The sequence below is a fragment of the Condylura cristata genome, unplaced genomic scaffold (genome assembly GCF_000260355.1).
Source record: "Condylura cristata isolate star-nosed mole 26May11 unplaced genomic scaffold, ConCri1.0 scaffold00002, whole genome shotgun sequence".
NCBI lineage: Eukaryota > Metazoa > Chordata > Mammalia > Eulipotyphla > Talpidae > Condylura > Condylura cristata.
In genome coordinates this window covers 81,705,181-81,722,024 of record NW_004567103.1, presented here as the reverse complement: position 1 = coordinate 81,722,024, position 16,844 = coordinate 81,705,181, and the positions used below count along the sequence as shown (strand labels likewise).

General features: G+C 50.5%; 1 protein-coding gene across 1 annotated transcript in view; it reads right to left on the bottom strand.

The window, feature by feature from the left end:
- The window catches only part of GLI2 (GLI family zinc finger 2), a 175,376-nt gene that overhangs the window by 40,200 nt on the left and 118,332 nt on the right, over positions 1-16,844 (bottom strand). The window lies entirely within an intron of this gene.

Here is a 16,844-nt window from a genome sequence, read left to right as displayed (position 1 = left end):
GTGGTGATACGAATTTATGGGGAATACACCTGAGAAGAGAAAGCGTACATTGTACAAAAATGAAGAATGATATGATACACACACACACACACACAAACATATAGATATATAAAATTAATTAAAAAAGGAAGTGCATTACAAATAAAGGGAATAGCATGTGCCCACAAAGGCTCAAGTAAAGATGTGTGTGCGCAGGCTAATGAAGAAGAGCCCATGGGGCACTCTGGCCAGGTCTCACTGGCCCCTGCTCCTGGTTCTACTGGGGTTTAGGGTGGGATGAAGAAAGGGGAAGGAGCATGTGACCTGAGCCCAGCTGATCAGACCATGCCCTATCCCTGGACACCATGGTCAGCTCAGAGGTGGATGTGTGTCCAAGACAGAGCTTTAGCTAGACCCTTTGGGATAGAAGAGCTTGCTGACCATAGCAAGCAAATAGAGCACAAGCAAGCAAATAGAGCTTGCGGGCAGAGGCCAAGAATGAAGATGACACATGCACGGAACTTTAGATCTGAGAGAGGTAGAACCCGATTGCTGAATTGAGCCCCTGGACACAGATCCAACTTCCCCAGATGATAGTACCTTTGGCTCTTTCAGTTATCTGAGCTAATGCATTTGTTTGTTTGTTTAAACCAGTTTGAGCTGAGTTTTCTGTCTTTGTCAACTGCCAAAGTTTGTCTAGACAAATATAACCTTCTCCTACCCAGAGGGATCCAGGGCCCAGGGCAGACCCTAGCCACAGCTCTCCCAGTCCACCCACTCTCTTGTCTGCAGGACTGAGGGAGAGCACCCTGGACATCCTGCCCATGGCTATTGAGGCAGAAGGGACAGAGCTGTGCTGGCTCTGCCATGTCTCGGGCCCTCCCTGGTGGCGCAGCGGGTTAAAGCACAGCACTGAGAATCTAAAGCCGCTTCCGAATGAGTTTGATTCCCGCCTGCCCCCGGGGTTGACCACATGGCGCAGCAGACCTCTCCTGACCCGCCCCCTGCTCTCCTCAGCAGTGTACTCGTCAGTCGGCCTGTTCTGCTCCCCACTGTGTCTCTGGTGAGTCCTCTCACCGCCCCTGCACCTCTGGCCTGTACCCCAGTTCTGTATGCATAAATAAATAAATCCTTTTAAAAAAAAAAAGCAGGAGCTCTAGGTAAGAGGACAGCCAACCCCTCCTGCCTCTGTGTGTGTATGTGTGTGTGTGTGTATGGGTGTATTTGTACATGTTGAATGGCAGCCTGAAGCAGAGGACCCCTTCATGTCTCCTAAGGTTCTCCAACATTGGTGCTGATCTGCTGGCCAGACCTGGCTCCTCCTCCCCAGAAGGCCAGGGCAGGCCCAGGAAAGGTCCTTTCCATAACAGGTTCTTTCCTCTTCCTTCCTCCCTGGCTCCCCTAATGGGAGGGGCCTGCAAAGTGTCTGGAAGGAGGCCAGACTGGTGACTGGTGAAAGGAAGGAAGAACAGGGGAGAAAACTGACAGAGAAAGCAGAGACCTCACTGGACCTCTGTTGCTCTAGCCTAATGGATGTTGCCAAGAAGCTGCTGCTGCTGCTGCAGCCGAGGTCACCAACACCGCTGAATACGAGTGCACACATGAGAATGATTCTGCAGGGCAGGTTTTCTTACGCCCATTTTAAAGACAAGGAAGTGGAGGCTGGAGGCCCAAAGTGGCTGGGCTCTGAGTGGCAGACCGGGAGGGGAGCTGGCCTTGCTTGCTGCGATGTTGAGACTGGGTGTGCTGCATCTCCACTGCAGCTCCCAGAGGCGAGCTTTTCTCTTGGCTGTCTCTGTCCTCGGGAAGCTCAGTCTGACAGTCCCTTTGCGGACTTCGCCTAGACCAGTGCTCTTGGGCTCAGGACGGGAGGTGGGTTGTTGGTGAGGAGAGCCACACCCACGGGGGCAGAGCCTGAACCTTCAGACAGACCTAGTTCTCATGGTGGACCCTGGTCTCGCTACCTACCTGAGCTTGCATCCTTGCCTGCAGGATGGCGCGTCGGTGAGCCAGCCTGAAGGACAGCATGGGGTGGGATGTGCTTAGTATGGACAGCGCAGGGCAGCACCAGGCGCTTAGTAGGTGCTCGGCTGGTGCTCACTGTCTCTGATACTTAACGGATTAGCAAGTGCAACTCAGCCTGCATCTGCCAACATCTAGTCTGAGGCCCCCGACTTTTTGAGGAGGTGAAGCTGGGTCTGAGGGAGCACACTGAGACGCTAAGTCGGGAGCCAGCCCTGGAAGTTAGAACAATGGCGCCATGTTCCAGACGGTGGGCGTGTGGCTCGGGGGATGAGTAAGAATTTCATGGACGGGAGGGTGTTCTGCAGCACAGCCTGGGTGGAGGTGCAGGGGCAGGAACCGACGTGTTTCTTAATGCAATGGGAGGAAGGGACGGAAGTGCAGGGGTTGGGGCCCCGGCATCCCACCCATGGTGTCTATTTGGAGAGGCAGAACAATACAGAGCTGAGGGGTGCTGACTCACCCAGACTCAGCAGGAGACATGTGGGACAAGCTCACCCACTTTGGGGTTCAGGAGGCAGGAGGAGGAACCTGGTAACCTTTGACAGCTCTGTTCAAAGGTCAGTAAGATCAGAAATAGGCAAGTTTCATCAACAGCAATACCGAGACCCACAGCATCCGTGACGAGGCCATGGTGAGGTCAGCAGCAGCACCAGGATTGGAGGATTGGGGCGTTTGTGCCCTGGCACTGTCCTGTTGCAGCCTAATTAGGGGACCTGCTGAAGATGAGGAACAGGAGATCCCGCTGGGGCTGTGAGCCTATAAACCTCACCTCCAATCCATTCGTTAGGCTGAATTAAGACCATAGTGGCAGCGGGACTGAGGTCGCAGTTCTATGGGGTCACCACCCGTGTGTACCTTGTTGTTTCCTCTCAGATCCTGGACATGGGCCATGAGTGCCCTGGATGTCCATCCTCCAGGCAGACCCTTCTCTTCATCTCAATCCTGCTTTGGGCACTGAGCTGGCCCTCAGGGCTGCAGTGATGAGCTCTTCTCTGAACACGAAGCCCTAGGAACAGGCTCTGGGTCCACTTTGCTCACTTGCTTTGCCAGCACCAGCTCTGACACCCTTCACAATATGGAGCACACGCAGCATGTTTCTGCTGAATGAATGATTGCATGCGTGCATGCATGAATGAAACAGTATCTCCAATGAAGAGACTGAGCACTGCAGCCAATCTCTAGTCCATCTTAGCTCACTCCTTGCATGGCTTGAAGTTAATCATGTGTGTCTCTGAATTGGTTTCCTCATCTGTAATGAACCATCCTAATAGTGATCTTACAAATATGTGGCCAAAAGCAAAGGGGAGGTTAAGTGTGGAAGGCAAACGTCTCTCAAAGATGCATCCACACCCTAATCCCCGGAGCCAGTGAACATTATCTTGCTTGGAAAAAGGCCCTAATCACAGGATTACGGTATGGATGTTATAATGAGGAGGCTCTGGGTTATCCAGGTGGGTAATAAATGCCAGCACAAATGTCCTTATAAGGCACAGGAGGCATAGCAAGCAGGAGGCAGTGTCCCCACGGATGCAAAGGCTGGAGAGCGGTCACAAGCCTAGGAATGCTGGCAGCTGCCAGAAGCTGGGAGAGGCGCAGAACAGATTCTCCCCAGCACTTGCAGAGGGCAGCCTCTGTCCTCCCCTTGATTTAAGTCCAGCAATTCTAATTGTGGACTTCTGACTTTCAGAAATGTGAGAGAATAGCAGGCATCTCACCGTTATTATTGTCACCTTGCTTCTGAGACTGTCAACTCTTAGTTGCATTGCTGCCATAGAGCAGCATAGCTCTCAGTAGATGCCACCTTGGTGGCAGGCTGGCAGGGAAGAGAAGCTTTCCTGTATGCTGGGAGGGCATTGAGCTCTGCGTTCCAAGTCCCATGCTCACAGAGCTCTGGAGCGTGTCTTCTAAAGGCCGCTGGGATTATACGGTCACTGACTCCCCATAGCCAAATGCACCCTGCACGCAGCCCCAACATGCCAAACCTCCTGCCTCGGGGACCGCTTCTTGTTCTGGTCCTGCTTTCAGGCTGAGATACTGCCACCCACCAGGATCACAGGTGGGGTGAGTAGACTCCAAGTGGGGAGGTTGTTATTCCTCTGCTGTTGCCCATCTGTTTAGGCACAGGTAACCTCTTTCAGAATCACTAAGCAGGGATCCTGGGCCCACTTTCTTCTACAAGGGAATTGGATTCCCCAAAGAGGATCTAGTTGCTCTGAGTTTCTTTTCTCCCCGAACTGGGGCTTTTTAGTGCCAAGGCTGAGCAAGCAAGCTGGGAAGGGCAGGCATGTATCTGTGTTCATAGAGGCATCCCTGCTTGCATGCCTGACACCCACTGCCTTAAAACTCCAACAGAGAGAAACAGCACCTCTGCGTTCTGTTCAAAGTCTCCAACAGCTCTGGTTCTGGCTTTCTGGTTTTGCATGTGTGTGTGTGTGTGTGTGTGTGTGTGTGTGTGTGTGTGTGTTTGCTTGATATGGAACTATGCACTAATGCAAGCTTACTTGCCATGTTTTCCATACATTAACTTAAAAAAATTCCAGAAAACAATCCTTTTCAGGACATACGAGGGAGGGTTACAACTTTAAGATGCACAGTGAATTCTTTTGCAGAGCACAGACAACTGCCTCTCCCCCAAACAGTGGCCAAATTCATTCCCTGTGTCAATCTGCGCATTCCCTGTTATCCAGGCTGCAGTCTGTACAGGTGGGGGAGAATACATAAGCAGAGCTAACCATAAACAGGAGCTGGAGTCCAGTGCCCCATCGTCATTGATTTGTGCACACATTCACGTATCACTGCCTCTGTCAGGCAAGCTCACTGAGCTGGGCCTCTGGGGGCACTAGGTAGGGAGAAAGGTGTTTGAGGAAGATTTAGCTAGGACCCCACACTGAAGAAGTGGGATAGGAAGTCACAAACCTGACTGGCGAGTGTTGCACCAGGTGTGTCTCATCAACTCTGATATACCCAGGGTCTACTTCGAACTTACATTGTGTACATTTCTCTGTAGAGTAAATGAGTTCCCAGGAAGCTGTGGTGATGATAAGTTGTCAGGCTGATGCTGCTGGGTGGGATGCCCCAGATTGAGGAGGTCAGGAAATTACAGCCTCCTCAGCTTGTTAGTCACATCAGTGCCTTGATGAAGCACCATGCTGGGGTAGCTGGGGTCACAGAGTGGAAGGGACACTGTTTGTAGCTTATAAACAGTACACAAGGAGCTAGAACAGAAAGAGGGATAGAAGGAAAAGAGCTCATCCATGCTGCTGAAGTAATCAGGGAAGGCTTCCTGCAGGAGGTGGCATCTGACCTGGCCCTAGACTCTTATAGGGCAATGGAAAGGTGGTAAGTGATACAGGCCTGGTGTTCTGAGACAGAATAGCTGAACCAAAAGCAGTTCATTATGGGAAACAGCTAGCAGCATAAAGAGGTTGAAAGTCTGATTAGACAGTTGAGTGGAAAAGACTGTGTGGAGAAAACCATACAGGAAATGTTGATAATTTGAACTACATTTTAACAGGTCAGCTGTTAAAATGAATTCCTCTTCATCCAGAGATGCCATCAATTGGTGTAAAAAGACCAGGCACACACAAACTGAGAGAGGATATTTGCAACACATATAACGAGTCAGGGAGCGGGTAGCCTTAATATATAAAATGCTTATTCAAATCAATTGGAAATAGACAACTCCATAGAAAATGGGTCAAATAACTAAACATCCATTTCACAAGAAGGAAACATTATTGGTCAACAAACATGAAAGGATATGCAACTTCATTAGCATTAAGTGAAACAGAAAATTAGAATTACAGGGAGATGTCATTTGCAAGTGGACTACATCACTTTGACAGCAAGATCTGAAATAAGCTTAGCTTTCAAACCATGCTGGTACAAGTGAGGGTGGGAAAAACCCCCAGGCCAAAGACCTGTAACACCTATGTGTGATAAAATGCAAATACCCTATGACTCAGCAATTTCATCTCCAGACATGCAGTAATCCTAAAGAGACAGCTATAGCTGAGGACCAAAGAACTGCAAAGAACGGCACCATAGCAATGTTCAAAATAGCAAGAACACTGTCACATCCAGATGCCTGATGCTTCCGAGCATGGTGAGAATTAATGAATTAGAGCCCCATGCATTAATGGGTGAATCTCTGGAAAATATTCACAGTGTAGAAAAGAGATTCCAAAAATATATGTCTGCAGCGATTCTATTTATATAATGCACACAAAGCAAAACCTAACAATATACTGTCAGGGGGAGTCAGATGTCGGTGCTAGGGGGATGATAAACTTCAGGTCCCAGAGAATGGGGAGAAAGGAGAACTGGGGCAGGACAGCGGCCAGGCAAATGGGTCCTCTAAGAGGTTGGCACGACCCCAATCCTAAAGCTGGGCAGGGCATGGCAGTGTATGTGTCACTATTTGTTCCTTAGCTAAGCTTTGTTATTTGTTTGTACATCTTCAATATTTAATAAGTTCAATTTTTTTAAATGGATGTCAAAGTGGAAGTTGGCCCCTGGGGAGAACTGGCTGAGTGGACAGGGGTTCTGAGTTGGGGAATGGAGTGACCCCACAACTGGTTGTGGAGAATATGTGTTAGCTGACAACCCTTTGAGGACTCAGTGTTTGTCACCTAGTGGGTACATTTTGGTTTCTCCCTTGTTTGATGTCCAGGTCCCTGCCCGACTAGCCCCAGTCTGTCTCTGGCCCCCCTATTCTCTGCACTCTATAGCCACATGCAATCCATTCAACCCTCAGCTCACCGGTTCCCACTACAGACCCCACCAGACGAAGCTGAGGGCCAGCTTCCAGCAGAACTGTAATAAAGAAATCACTGTTTTCAGTTGACAAAGAGCAGATTTCTTACTAAGTAAACACTGATGTTTTGGTAGGGAAATTAGGTTATAAAATTGTGCCTACAAAGGAGCCCATACAGATGGACTTGGTTAAGGTCTAGCCACACAGGCAACAGGGGTTAACTGTACCAGCTAGAGTCTTGATCACATTTTCCCCTTTGAAACAGAAGGATAGGAGGGTTATCAGCTTCTGCAAACATAAAATGCAAGAAGCTTAAAAAAAAAAAAGGAAATATCAAAGAGACTTTTTTTTCCCTAGCAAAGTGATGACTTGTGCAGAGCTGAAGGGGGGTTTGGGGGGAGAGGGCTTAGATCTGATCCATGGGGAGGGGAGAGAGTTCAGCAGCTGGCCTCTGGGAGGAGGCCCAGGGCCCATCTGATCTGGGTGACCCCTTTCCAGGTGACCTGTGATGTAATTTAACCTCCAGGCATGTGGGGTCTTTGTCTATAAGAGGACTCTTTCTTGGCTGAGTATAGCTGGGCTGAATCTCCCAGAAAGTCAAGGCTTTGAGGGAACTGTCACATCAGAGGGCACACTCCAGGGGGTTAGAAGGGGACTCATGAGAATGAGACCTGTGGTCTTGGGCGTGGGGTGGGGAGGGATGGTTTCAGCAAAAGGTAGGGTGCTAGTGAACTTCACTAGGGGCCTAGGTTTAAGTAATAAGAAAAGGCCTGGATGGGGGATGGAGGGGAACTCTTAAATGGCCTGGTTTGCCCAACGGGTGTGTGGAATTTCCTCTCTGGGATGCCTGTCAAAGCTAGATGGATAATCTGGAATAGTTTAGATAAGCGCTTTCCTAAAGGTGGCAGGCGCTGACTTTTACCAAGCACTTGAGGCTATCGGTGTGGACTTTGCAAAGGACTCCTCTTTAACACTGGCATTGGTGTCTGTCTCGGAGCGGAAGACCCTCACTGGAAATAAGAGCAATCCCAAGAAGACAGAGGAGCTGTGTCGAGGAGAGGAGGGCCTCCTGCACCTCCCCCTTCGAGCAGAGCACCCTGGAACTGCCAGTGCCACGCCCTGATTGTGCCCTCTGGGGCCTATACCTCTGCTGCCTGGCACACCCCAGGTCTTGGGAGAGGCTCAACAAATCACCAAGCACTAAGAATTTCCCACAATGGGTTAAGCAGTAACAAAACTCTTTCTACTTGGATTGGACGGAACAGGTGAGGTTTACATTTCAGACACGCAGTTCCGGGAGGGCAAAGATGAAGGGGGGCTCCTCCTGGGCCCACCATATTTTTTTTCCCTGGGCACTGGGACACTTAATTGAAGTCCCAAAGCTGGTGCAGTGACAGAGGTTTAAAGAGAAGCCACAGCGGGACCTGAGGCTGCTCACACATTTCCTCAACAAAGGTTGAAAGCTGACAGCCCTTGGGACACAGATCAGGCAATTGTGAATTTGGCTGAATAAATGGAGGAGCTGTGGGCAGCTGTATTAGCTTCCACCCAGACTGGACAATCTAGACATGTGTAGTGGCGGAGAAGCCTTTCTTCAGAAGCCAATCCACCCCACCCACTCCTGAAATTTTACTATTAGTGATTAATTCCTTTGGATTAGTTACTGTTCTGTTTCCCAGCTTGCCAAAGGAAATAACAGAGTGTATCCATGAATCCTGTAGTGAGATGCAGCTCTAGATTGGAGGTCATGAACTCCGTGATCTTGACAAGCTCTTAAATTCTGAGAACCTCCAGTTTTCTCCTCTCTGAACTGGGCAGACTATTATCCATTGTATAGGGTTTTGGGAGCACTGGAGAGGATGCTATCTACCCAGCACCCAGGAGAGTACCTGGGTTTCCTTCTGGGGTGGCCAAAAAGTGAACAGAGCAAATGACTGTCCTAGTACGTGTTTCATGTGCTTGACCATCACTTACTCCCCTAATCTTCACCACCGCCCATGCGGGCTCCTACATGTCCTATCTTCCACTTCCGTATCAGTATGGGGTGAAAAATGCCTAAGATTGTGGGGCCCAGGGAGTCGGGAGAGCCAGAAAGAACACCCCCTGCAGGACCATCCTCCAGGCAGCCCCTCCCCACGCCACTCTGCACGCTCTGCTCCCTGCAGACGGCCTTGTTTCTGCACATCAAGATTTGCATCACTCTTCGGGCCCCTCCTGCCCTTGGCTGACCACACGGGCTCTCTCCAAAGCCCACAGCCAGGCAGAAACTCTTCTGGGAGGGGCTGGCACTCAGCAAAGATCAAAGACCAGGCTGCCTTATCAGACACGCTCCTCATTAAACTTTTACAGCCCAGTTTCCATTATAAATGAGCTGTCTGTCCCCTGCCGCAGAACATGTTCCTGCAGTTGGGAATCTGAAGGTCTCAGAGCCAAGAGATTCTTTAACAGAGAAGCAGGACGGGGTGATGGTGGTGTGTGTGTGGGGTGTGGGGGGCTGTTAGGGTCAAACGGCCTGGGTTCAAATCCCAGCCGGGCTACTTACTAGGAAAATGTCACTGGACAAAGCAGTCACCTGCCCTCTGCCTCTGTTTCCCCACTCATATGCTGATATGCTGCCATCTGTATGCAGTGCTGGGGAGGTTAGATGGTCAAATCCAGAGGGCTGGGCCAGGTCTTGTGATCATAGCTCAGCTCGTCTGACCCCAGCATTGTGTGGATAGGCGAGGGGACAGGAGAGACCCCATCTGCATGGTAGGGTCACTAAGGACCACTCATGGGGGGAATGCAAACTGCCTGGGAAACTGTTCAGTCTTGGGGTTTCCTGGGCTCTTGTGCAGCTGCCACCCCATGGCTCTGAAGGGGCCATCAGCCTCGGTGGAGATGGAAGGGCAGTGCGGATCTAAGTGGGGAGGAAGGACAAGTCCCTGGTGGGCTGTCGTGGGCCCACCCAGCTTTTCAGCCCAGCAGCCAGGCAGATAGGCCTTCCGGAAGTCTCCCACCCACAAATCCCTGAAAAGGAACCTGCACATTTGCTGAGGGAGGAGGAGGTTTTTGCGAAACACAAACAAAGTCAGTTCTCTATGAACCGTGAACCTGGTGTGCTGTGCCAAGAATTAAGAAGAAAATATCCACACGTCTTTCAACACGCCCTCGGAGACTGGCTGAGGACTGAGCGGCAGGGGCCGGGACCAGGCGGGTGGGTTGCAGGCAAGTGCACTGTGTGTTTATTCATCTCAGGATGAGCCCATGCAGTCTTCATGCAACACTGACCTTGGAAAAAGCCATCTTCAAATCCCCTAGACTGGAAAGCTCAGGAGCTCAACCAGCAACTAGGCTACTAGTTTCCTGAGTGAAGCACAGCTACAGAGGGCTAAACCTTGCCATGAATATGCAGTTGCCAGGACAAGGTGGGGTTTGGGCATCCTGAGCAGCTTTCTCAGGGGCTCTGGGTAATCTGCATGCATGACAAAGTGCGCAGATGAGGGGTGTGGGGCATAGAGGCCCTTCCCCCCACCACCTGGCATTCCCTTGCTTTGCTTAAAGTACCTGGGCCTGCTTGGTGACTTTGCACCAATTGCTAGCTAAGCTGCAGAGCCATCTGTCCCTAGCGAGAGTCCCCTCGTTTCCTCTCTGTGCACATGACCTTGGAAGCAATGCTCACTAAGCACAGCTCAGGATCAAGCGATCTTCTGGGTGGTAGTAGTCAAGTGCAGAATCTAGGGAGATGCTGGGGGTCAGAGGCAGGTATGGAGCCAGGTCAGAGGGCAGGGGCTGTGCTGTCCATGTTTGAGATGCTGTGGCTGGCCCCTTCCCTGCCCCCAGCCCCAGTACGCTCACCTCCTTTTATGAGCTGAGAATATGAGTAGGTTTAGGTCAACTTTTAGACACTGAATCTGAAAACGGATTACAAAAAGGAGCCGGAAGGTCTCTAACACCACACATTCCAGAGTGGTCATCAGAGAGAGAGAAAAGGCCTGGTAGCCTGCTAGTTCTTTGATTCCAGAAGGCCAACACAGAGCTCTAGATCTGCCTCTTGAATATGAGATAAGCAGGGTGGCTGCAGGGGTTATCAAACTCTGGCTTGCGGGTGCCTGATTCCCAGGCTTTACCTAAGTCTGAATGATCTCCAATTTCTGGGGCTGGAGCCCAGACATGTGCATGTTTAAGACACCCTGGCTCAGACGGGCAACCAGGTATGAGAACTGCTGCAGTTGTTCTCTCTAAGCCTTCCTGAGCTGCAAGGGGGAAAGTCCCCATAAACAACATGGGGAGTCAAAAGTCAATTCCAACTTGAAGAACTAGGAACATGAGTTTCTACTTTCCCTGCCAGGACACGAGGTAATCCCAGCCCAAGGCAGCCCTAATTCCTGTTGTGAGGCTGCAAACATGGAGGAAGTGGGGAACTCCAGTGGGGGCCCATGCCACGCCACGCCACGCCATGCCACGCCATGCCTTACTATTAGCCCCATGATACCAGGACCCAGAGGCCAAAGCATTCTTTCCCGCCTGCTGAGATTACAGGGACCGCTTACCCTTGAGAGTGGACTCTGGGAAGCTTGGGAGCAGGTCCCAAGCAGGCATCACATCATAACCCCATGTGGCCAGTAACACCTGCTGTCTACCCCATCTGTCTACCCATCACCTATGGTTGACACAGATAAAAGGTGACGCACCAGGCGGTTCACAGGCAATGTCTTTGACTCTTCCACAACCATCAGGGGATTACTCAGCTAGGTGAGTCTCCCAGTGGGCTGCACCACAGGTGATGGGGCGGGATGAATCTGCAGGGGGCTGGGTGCTGGGCTATGCTGATCGGGCTTATACATGCTAAACTTCACCTTCTGCCCCATGCTGTGTGAAGTCAGGCCTGACCCTGATCCTTTTCTGCCTGAACCACAAAGATAGCTTTAGCAGTCTCTTTGCCATGCTCCCACCGTCTCCTCTTACTGCTGCTGTTACCCTGAAAATAAATCTGATCACTTTCTCCTCTTCCTGGTGGCCAAAAGGAACAAGTACAAATTCCCTGAGTGGGGGAAAAAAGGCCCCACTTCCCTCACCCCCAGTGGTACATCTTCAATCCTGTTTCTACCCTTGATGTCACAGCCACCCGACGGGATTGTCACCCAATGACAATTCAGGCCTGCCTCTGCCACGCAGGTCTCTGAGAACCCCCTTCCCTAATAAGCACAGGGAAACAGCAGTAATAGCAACTGCTGTTAATATCCACTGAATGTTTCCAAACTGTTCTATATGCTTTACCATGAGGACCACGGCTGATGAATTCAGCCTGGGGTTGAATGCCCGGTTGCCTGGACGGGCTGGTGAAAGCAGCATTCTGCCAGACCAGGGAGCACCATGAGTGGAGCACCCCATGTGGAGTGCCTGGAGCTATCCTGAGAGCAGAGCCAGCTGGGTGCTCAATCACTGCAGCCATGAAGACCATGCGAGCCAATGGGCCGGTGTCCTGGGAGCCAGGACCAGGTACAGGCTCAGGCTGGGGAGACAAGAGATGACACTGCACCTCATTTGCTGTGCAACATTTGTGTAATTAACACATTTGGCGCCAGTGAGAGGGAGCGGGATCCAGCAGGGGCTTGATGGATCGGGCCCTCCACCAGGCTCTGACCACATTAATCACAGAAGCCAGAGCCACGGGCCATTTTTCTCATAGGCTTTGTCCTGCTTTCTGCCTGGGCGCTGGGGGTGGGGGCCAAGAGTAAGCTCTCCAGAGCCAGAGGGTAACCCCAAAGAGCTCACTGTGTGCCCCTGTGACCTGGGCAGGGTTCAACTGTCCTGAGGATAATGTGGTAGCATGGCAGCCCAGCAGGAAGGGGGTCTGGGAACACAGTGCTGTGTCACCGCACTGGGGAGTTGAAGGGGACAAGCCCTCCCTGGCTGGGGAGGGGAGCCTGTGCCAGGGAGCCTGTTCCCTTCAACCCTTGAGCAGATACAAGTGCACAGGCCTTGTAGAAACATCTCACCTCTCCCAGTCTCAACACTGGCACTTGTGAGATGTCGGCTAACCCCATCACATGGGGCTGTGGGGAAGATGAACTGATGTCATAGCCCTCAGGCTGCACAGCAGAGCCTGGACGAGGGGCACCCTAGAAACGCTACCCTAGGGGTGATGCCAGACTCATCACCAGGCCCTGAATAATGACCCTGGATATGTCCCCATCCTAGTCCTAGGAGATTGGCTGTTTTCTGTGGGAAAATGGACGTGCAGGTGTGATTGAGGATCTCAGCACAGGAAGATTATTCTAGATGATCCAGGTGGGCCTAAAAGCCATCCAGACAAGGAGAGGCAGGAGAAAGTTACTGCAGAAGATGAAGAAGTCAGACAGAGTGGAGAGAAAAATCCATGTGATGAGAGGCAGTGGCATGGACCAGGAAAGCAGGCAGTGTCTGGAAGCTAAAAACGTTGAGGAAAGGGGTGCTTTCCTGGAGCTTCCAGAAGGAGCTCTTGTCCTGCCAAAATCTTGATTTTAGGTGCATAGGGCTTACTTCAGAAATCTAGCCTCCAGCTTTGTGTGAGACTAAGTCTTTATTGTTTTAAATCACTAAGCTGGAGGTAATTTGTTACAGAGCTACAGGAAACTAGTACCCACCCTTCAGCGATCAAATCTAGTGAAAGAGCCATCCAGGCCAGTGAATGGCAAGGCCATCTCAAAGGCCACTTACTTGGCCTGGCCAGACCTCGCCTGCTGCCTTCCATCATCACTTTCTACTTCTTCAGGTGCTCTGCCTACACCTGCCCTCCCAGGGCAGGAAGGAAGCAAACCCAGAGAGGGAATGACCTGTGTGTAAGCCAGAGCAGATAGCAAAGTCTGGAGAAAGTTTGGCCCACAGGCCCCTGCAGCTCAGGAGGGACAGCACTAGAGGACCCTTATTCAGCGACAAGTCCCTGCCTATAGCCAGAGAACCCCAGGCCTCAGCCTGCAGGTACATCACCTGGAGGTCATGTTAAACACAAATGGTCTGAGCCTCTGACTCAGCAGGTCTGGGTAAGGCCTGGGACTTTGCATTTGCTCCCTGGGAACTCTGGTGCTGCTGGTCCAGGGTTTGGGAGCTGTTGACCTTTATAAGGGTTGGGCCCTTATAAAGGGATATATATGCTTTTTTTTAAAAAAAAGATTTTTTTTTATGTATACAGAACTGGGGTACAGGCCAGAGGTGCAGGGGCGGTGGGGGGAGTCACCAGAGACAAAGTGGGGAGCAGAACAGGCAGAATGACGAAGTGCACTGCTGAGGGGAGCAACGGGAGACAGGGGAGGTCTGCCGCTCCATGTGGGTCACCTCCCTGGCTGGGGATCAAACTCAGGCTGAAGCGGCTGTGGTTAGCTTCACCACCAAAGAGGGCTCTAAAGGGATATATATGCTTTTAAGAAGGAATCACATGGACCCATCTAAGAGACTTGAAGTCTGTATGCCCAAGGGAGGTCAGAGTGAGGATGGGGGCCAAGTGAATCACTACATCTCTAACTCTTCCACCCAAGTGGGTGACCCTGATGGTGAGTTATTAACCCCTCTGTGCTGCCTCAGTTCCTTCATCTGTAAAGTGGGGATGATAAAAAATGCCCATCTTTCAGGCTTGCTGAAAGGATTAAGACATGAGATGCCTGAAGTATGTTGGGAAGGTTTGTTACTATGAGAAATTACAGTTGCCAATGGTGGGGTTTTCAGAGATTTCTGTTGCTGCCCTTAGGTATGTGGGGAGATGTGAAACCAGAATAGTCACTTACAAAGGTATAAACCTGGTGGGTCTCCTCCAGGGCACTTCCAGCATTGTCTAGCTCTCTGGCCAGCCCTGGCCAGGAAGCCTGTGACCAGGTCCTATGACACTGAACCGGTAATTCCAGTCCCCTCCCAAATAGGAACTCAGCTCCCTTGGTACAAATTCTCATGCCACCAATCCCATGATTTGCAGTGATCTACTAGCTCCAGATTTATACAACTTCCAGAAGCTGCCTAGGAGGTGGGCAGAGGACTGGAACAGTCCAGTTACCAACTAGGTGTAGCCAAGTGAGAACCAGCTACAAACACCAAAATAAAAAGAAAATATCCTACATATCTGATGGACATGGGAGAACTCCCTTATCTGGGACAATTAGAAAAAGAATAAGAGTATAACTCATAGAAAAACACAAATATCCATGTACTTATTTGATATAAACAAATGATCAATGAAAGAAAGTCATGGGGAGGAAGGACCAGCTCTTTCTTGTGGTAGAATTCTAATTAATCAGTGTGTAAGGAATGAGGGAAAAAGAAAACTAGCATTTAACAAACATTAGCAATGATTGTTTCTAGTAAGAACGATCAATGAATGCTGAAGTTAGTGCGTGAAAATATGATGGCAAACAGGCTATTTACATATGATCAAAGCACTGCCCCACAAAATACACATTAATTCCAAAAGGACCAAGTGCAAAATGGAGAAGCCCCGTGGATTTCCCCTCACCCCAGTGATCAGAACTAACTTCTGCAGCCCTGAGAAGTGCCCCTGTGCCTGGCACATTCTGGGAAGGCCACAACATCATTTCTGTGGTATTAACCCCCCAATGCATGTTCTGAATTGAATCGTGAGGTAGTGTCAGACAGACCCAAATCAAGGACATTTTGCACAGTAACTGGCCTGTCCTTTCCAAATGCAAAGGTTGTGAAAGACAAGATTGACTGAACAAGGGTCCTCGATTAAAGATGACTAAGGAGATAGGGCAGTAAATGCAAAAGCTGAATCGTGAACAGGAAAAGAGATATTAGTTGGCAACCGATTAAATTTGCATGAGGTTGAAAAGCTAGTTAAGGGCACTGAATTGTCTTTGGTTATGAAAGATGTTAACATTTGAGAAGCTGGGTGAGAGTTAGACAGGAAATCTTTGCCTTATTTTTCCAACTGTTTTTATATGTCCGATAGTCTATCACAGTAAAAGACATTTTAAGAAAGAGAATAGTCATGTGAGATCTGCTGTGCTAGAGGAGCACAGGTGCCTAGAAGTAAGAGTCACCAGAGGACTGGGATACCTGCCTAGTCACCTACCTCCCAGTCAGGCAGAGTGCTTGGACATGGGGTGGGGGTGAGGGGCACTCAGCAAGGGTTTACTGACCTAGTTTGCATGGGAGGTGGGAGAGGCAGCAAGACCGTGCATCCATGGATGGATGGCACTAGGGAAGCACTGTACTCAGTGGAGGTGGGCACCTTATCTGTCAGGGTTGTTGAGGAAATAACAGGTAAATTGAGATTCTGCTGGGGGGCTGTAGGCCGGAGAGCCAGGGGAGGGTTCCCACTCAGTGTGGGTAATCCCAGTGTCCCCAGGAAGAGGTAGCTCCTGAGCTGAGGCTTAAGGAATATGTAGGAGGTGGCTAGGAGGAGGAATGATCAAGGCCGGCTGGGAGCAGGACCTGAAGCATTGGGACAAGTGACAGGATTGTCATGGACAGGTGAGGTGGCAAAGGAGCCTTGGAATCAGCAGGTCCTTCACAGCAGATTCCCTCTGAGGCAGGAGGGAACAGTAGAGAGATTGGAGATGGAGCAGAGGTCTCTTCTGGAAGAAAAAAGGATGGGGTAGCAAAGGCCCCTTAAAAACCAAGAAAAATAACATCAGCTATGGGCTTCTAGGCCCCAGGTGGGACAAAAATGGGTAGGATTAGGATGAGTGAGACCACACAAAAGACACCCCTTCCACCAGGGGATCTCAAAGCAGAGGGTAAAAAGAATCTCCAAAGGATAACTTTGAACCTGTCCTTATCAGGAGAATGGCCCTATCATTTATAGTCCAACTGAGACACTTGGGAGAGTGAAAGGGGGCCCTATGGAGTACGCTAGAATGAACTAAAGTCATTGTACTTGTATGGGACATTTCGCCTGGAAGGAGTTCCCAATGGGTGGGTGGTAAAGAGCCTCCGGGTGCTTATGGACAACCCAAGACAGTCTGCAGCCATGGAAGGAGAGATGTAGCAGGCCCGGAGGGAGCTGACTGCATGCATCCACACAGGGTCCCGGGTCCGTGCACCCCTATGCACTCGACAGCAGAGGTGACAGTCTGTTTACGAAGACGCAGATCAGGAACGCCAAAGACAAAGA